Below are 6,216 nucleotides of genomic sequence, written 5' to 3'. Positions count from 1 at the left end.
TGGGTGGGTGGTGCGTGTCAAGTGGCAAGGTTTTCCAGGAGAACATTGCATTGTAACAAGATGATCATGTTTGTATGCTTATATTTACACATACGTACTAAAAAAATGTGTCCTGTTTCATGTCTGTACTGAGTTATGAGCAATGTCATCGTACTGACCCCTGACAATCATAACATGGTGATTGAAAGGCCACCCCTTGTTGTTTGTCACATGTGGGAGGCAATGAACAGAAGTTTGTTGCTGCTCGGCGCACTAACATTACGTCTTCATGTCCTGTTCATTATACACATATACACATCTTTGTCTTACATCTGTGTCTCACAGTCTGAAAACCTCTACTCTGCGTAAATAGTGTTGGATCACTACTGAATGTCTGTGCACAGCCTTAAAGCACATAAAGTTTCACTGACCTTGTATCCTCCTGGTCGATTACCGATGAAGGCTGTGGCATTCTCCCAACCGTCTGTGTTCTTGTCAGATATCGGCAATATCAACTCCTCCTCAGCGTCACCTCTGACCATTGTTAGTTTAAAATATGGTGATCTTGACCCTTCATCATAAATATGGTACCAGAAGCTGAAACAGATTGACAGTCAAATCATTAAAACAGGCAACAGCTTGCATATTGTATATGACAGATTTCAGACTAATTCTTGTGAAATCATTCAAAGACATCAGTCAGAACACATCTAACAAAATCATCTATCTTTTAGAAAATCTTGTTGAAAAAGTTGTTTTTAGTACCTGATCTGACATCCCAGAGCTGCCAGCCTGTCAACAGGATACTCCAGTGTAGCCGTTGGAAACATACCACCTTCTTGTTTGTTGTCTACATGCATGACATATCCTGAATCCAGCATACAGATATCAAATAATAAGATTACTATCACATGCAACATCTCATAATCTAATCAAATATTTTTATCACACATGTAAAAAGTCAACGGTTCCGTTTTTTAAATTAATCATCAACAAAGCAATAACACAAATGGGACGTGACAGGAGGTTGATATTTACCCGATGGACTTCCTGTGGTATGGTCCAGTCCAGGTATTGAGGTGATGTTTGCCATCTGCCGTTTCCAGCGGTAGGAGGTGTCGCTGGTGTCGTTCCATCCACAGGAGTGATGCTCAAAGGTACATAAGCCTTGACAAGGAACGAAAATTAAGTCAGAAAGTATAAAAAGTCATAGATTTTGTTAAATAAACATAATATAGTCTTGTTTGTAGTTCATTCTATTTTATTCTACTTTTATTTTTATTTTTTATTTATTTATTTATTTTTTATTTTGCTATATTGATAATTGTTTGAACATTGGTGACATTTAGTTAAAAAAAAGATGAACTAGCACACCCCAAATCTCCTGGTCCGTGCCATTTTTACAGTCTGTCTTTAAATCAGAGATGAGTGCAGCAGGAAGACATTCTCCAGATCTACATTTGAACTCCTCATCAGGACGAGAGGACACGGTGACCAAAAATACTGTAAAGAGAGTTTTATAACAAAGAGATGAGAAGAAAAGAATCTGAAGGAGAAATGTGATCACACCATTTCATTTCCATCATGACAATCTTTCATTTTTCACTACTCCAACATCTCAAAGCTTTCAGATATCAAACACACGGTAGATCTTCCACAACGACATACATGACTTCAAAACACCACTGACATTGCATAACACTGTCACTCTGTAGTTTATGTGAGTGACAACTCTGGCGACTTCTCCCCTTTATCTTTGCACCCTTATTTAACTAGTATGCACATAAAATCAAGTAAACACCTTATAAACAGTAATATGCAATACCTTACCTGACAGCAGAACAAGTATTTGCTTCATGTCTGGAGAAAATGGACACAAGGCAAGAATATCCAAGGAAGATCCTTAAAGCATGATAGCTATCCTGGCAAACCCTCTGATTAACAGATTGTGCCTCTATTACTGGAGTCAAACTTTTAGTACAACACTTGTGCTAAAGTCCTTATCGGTAAACCTTAGCTTAAAGTCCAGCTTGTCCTTAGTGAACTGCATCACATTTCTGCTGAATGTCTTTATGGCCGTCATTGCATGCCTCACATGCCAAACTTCAGCAAAGCAGAGCCATGGTTTACAAGAACTACCTAATGTTTGTCCTGTAAATGCTCCATATGACAGTATGAATCCAGATCTGTGTCAAACTCATCATGAAGTGGATATTATTTAATGGTGTATGGAGTGGCATCAGTTTGGATTCTTTCATGTAAATTCAAACCTATGCCATTGGCTAAATGTATTGCATGAAGTTACCACAAATATTTCCGGTTTGTAAGCTCTCACTTCTGTCATAAAATGAAATGAGGTTGTTTACCCGGTGAAGTTCTGTGTTTGGTTATGACCAAGCTTTACTGGATCTTATCTGACTTTCCAACTCTGAGATAAAAATATGCAGAGAATTAGATACTCCATGCTCTGATTGGAGTAATTGAGGTCAACTGTATTCTGCAAAGTAAAAACAGCAATGCTGAATCAGAATCAGAAAGACATTAGAGAGGGAAAATTGATATGTTAGAGTTGCTTATTCTTGAAAAGGAATGTCACACTAAAGACAGATTTAAATAGGATATAGAGATAACAATAAGAAATAAGAGTGAGCAAAAATACAATATCCAAGTAATAAATATAAAATAACTTATGTGATAAGTAAATAGTATGTGAGCTAGTACTAGCTCATGGATAACACAGCATTTTCCTGCCCCTCTTATAAGCCTCCCTCTCCTCTACAGGGGATATAAACTGACTGTCACAGGTGTCATGTCACACATGTAAGGTTTGCAGGCATTGGGCCAATAAAACTGATGATGACATCATCTCCTGAACAGCGTGCTATCAAAACGCCTGAGCAAAGGTTTGTGTATCTCCAGGAAATCATGGTTTCCAACAAGTTAATGGCAGAGAGAGGGAAAGCCACAAAACACACACACACACACACATAAAGATAACTGATTGACTGGCTCACAGTCAATAAGCCAATGGCTGCGCTCCATTTGCAGAGTTGTTTGTAATGTATGGGCAAAGGCGAGGAAACTCAGTTAAATGGAGGCTGCAGATGTGACACTCAATCTCTATAAGCTCATAATCAAACAGCAGCAGGTAGAGATGTTGTAGTAAACTTTGCTTTCATCTTTTCACAGCTTTAAAGTGTTAACAGACACATTACAGAGCAGTTATAATTGCCATGTGACATACGTGTTTGTTAGTCTATGCTTACATTGCTCTTGCTCTGCCTACTTGAAATCGTGGAAACCACGTCCAACTGACACAACTCAGCACTCTGCACTTTCCAGTTTTGGAGTGAAGAACATTATGAATCTTTTTTTTCTCTACCAAACCTTTCTCTTCTAGAGCTATTTTCTACCCCTTAGGGTTGATCAGTTTCTGGTTTGGGTTGAAATTTGGTTATATGATGGTCTATTGTGATCTTGGGTGTCCAACTGGGGTTTTTGTACATTTTAACAGCATTGTGAAGTTGTAGGGACAAAAAAAGAGTAGACTGTAGACTGTAACATGTTTGGAGATAAACATCTGCAACAATAACAAAGCTACACAGAAACTACTCACAAGTATAAAACTGCACTAGTCCCACAAGTCGCACTTAAAGGCTTTTTGAAATCTGTTAAGTTACATAGGTTCATATTTCAGCACAGCCCTCTCCAAAAAGGAGAATAACCAAAGAGGAAGTGAAAACACAAAATGCTATGATACATGTTAAGGAAGAGTTGGAGAACAAACCTCAACATCTGAATGCCTCTGCACAGGATATCGTGTTGCTACACTCAGGATGCACCAAATTTTCTCTTCATCAGCAACAGTGAAATATCACTCTGCTCCAATAACCTCACAAGAAATCCTGTGTCTTCTTATGGCTATCATAGCCCTTCTAGTGTATATACTATCGTTGAAATACTGGTTTTTAGCATCTGATTTCATGGAACCATGCACTGGTGCATTTTTCCTGACTAGCTTATTGCTAATTTCTTTGTTACCCAATGATTGCTTAAGTGTTTGGGATGGTTGTTAAATGTTGTATATTGCAGGAACGTACAAGGGTGTGGTATGACTTCTGAAAGATCAATAGTGTGCTGCATAGTAGAGTTAATGATTCCAGGAAAACTAAAGTATAAGAAGCAAGAAGGAGTGTGTGTGCAGGCATTCCTCCCAACGCCTCGTCACACGTATGGATTTGAAATGGCAGACTGCGCGTTTGTGTCTCACAATTTTGAAACTTCCGCGTTTGCGTTGAGCAAGTGATATAAACACTCATCTCTGATTGGGAAGTTACTTCCTCATGTTGCCTCCATACCAGGGCATGATGTAGTAGTTAATTTCCTACGCAATTCTTTTCAATGCTTTGTTTTCTTCTTTAAATCCTGGTAGTTTGTTCAAACTATATAATAAAGAATTGCAAAGCCATGGCAATCTTGCATTTTATTTGATGTACTTTTACAAAGTCGGGTGGAGTTGAGAAGAATTATGGGATTCTGTATCACAAGAAAATTACTGTCTGCAGAGTACATTTGCATAAAGTTAAACCGTTCAACACGTAATGCAGCTGGGTAAATTCACCACCAATTGAATCTGTATGTGTGAACTTTCCTTTTATTCTGCATGAAAAAACAACAATACAAGTTATGATTGATAAGTTCATGGCCTTAATAAGGAGATTAATTACACAGCTCTCGTTCCATGCAAGTGACGTTCCACTCTAGTTTGAAGTTATTAACTTTATGGCATTTCTGTTTTGAGAGATAGAAATTTGTAAGTCAGCACTGTCGGAGGAAATTTACAAGCCGACAAGTCCACAGTGGTGATGGCTGCCATCCAGGAACGCAGCTATAAACTCATACAACACCTGCCCCAGTCACCAGATTTGACACCCCCAGACTACTATGAATGAAGAAGGGGCTCAGTGGTTGCAATTTTGACAGGGATGATGGCTTTATTGTTGACCACTTTCAGGAGGTCACTCTCAAGATGGCGACTTCTCGGAAGGGATCGGTATGCTCCATGACAGCTGGACTTGTGTGGAAAAAACCTAAACTAAGTCCACATTGACAACTAGACACTGACTACAGTGCAATCTGTCCATTTCCATCCATTTGCTTCAGGTTATCCGGGGTCGTATCACAAGATATTTCAGATGTCCCTCTCCCCGGAAACACCTTCCAGCTCCTCCTGCGGGATCCTGAGGCATTCTCAGGCCAGACGAGATATATAATCCCTCCAGCGAGTTCTGGGTCTGCCCCCGGGTCTTGTTTGGCAGTTGGTCTTGCACAGAAAACCTCTAAGGGAGGCGCCTGGAGGCATCCTGATCAGATGCTCCTTTTGACATGGTGGGGCAGCGGCTCTTCTCCGAGCTCTCTCCGGATGTCCGAGTTCATCACTCTACCTCTATGGCTGAGCCCTGCCGACTTATGGACTTAAGCGAGAAGCTGAGCCAGAAGGCGAAGCTTTCAATTCACCAGTCGATCTACGTTCCAAGCCTTACCTCTGGTCATGAGCTTTAGGTAGCGACCCAAAGAATGAGATACAGGTGGCCTGCAATCTCATCTAGTGTTTTTTCGTTCTTTATTTTTTGAGAACATCCATGTCGCTTCAATTGTTCACATTAAATGCAATGAAAAGTCAACTCTTGTAGGGTTGATCTGATATCAATACCAGTGACTTAAATGCCTCAGACGCTGCCTAAAATCCTCGATTCTGTATCAGCGTCAGAGTATATGAGTCTATGAGTCAATGCACTGATCCAATACTTCCGACAACTTTCCAGCAGCGTCTTGTACACCTTTATGCAACTTAACATGTTTTTTTTTACTGCCGCTGGTTTTGGATTGGTACTTGGTATTGGCGGTTATGCAAAGTTTAGGTATTGGAAACATTATGGGGGGTCAGAATGTGAAGTCCTTGCAGTCACCAGTGTCATTTTAAAGTCTGTAAGGTGGATGCTGGACTGGACAATTGACCGTGTTGAGTCATGTTTAGCACAAATCTCTTACACATCATTTACTTTGTGGACAGGAAGTGAATGGGGCAACTTTTGCCATTTTTGGAGAGTGACATCCATGTGAGCAAGAAAGTGTGTGTTTGTGTGTGTGTGAGCGCTTTTGTGTTTGTTGCCTTTACTTCCCTCCCAACCCCACCTCTTTTACCAGTAGCAAAATGTTGAGATGTGCCAATCTGAA

This window comes from Pagrus pagrus (assembly GCF_965226575.1).
Source record: "Pagrus pagrus genome assembly, chromosome: 12".
In the NCBI taxonomy this organism is placed as follows: Eukaryota; Metazoa; Chordata; class Actinopteri; order Spariformes; family Sparidae; genus Pagrus; species Pagrus pagrus.
Note: the sequence above shows the minus strand (reverse complement) of the source record.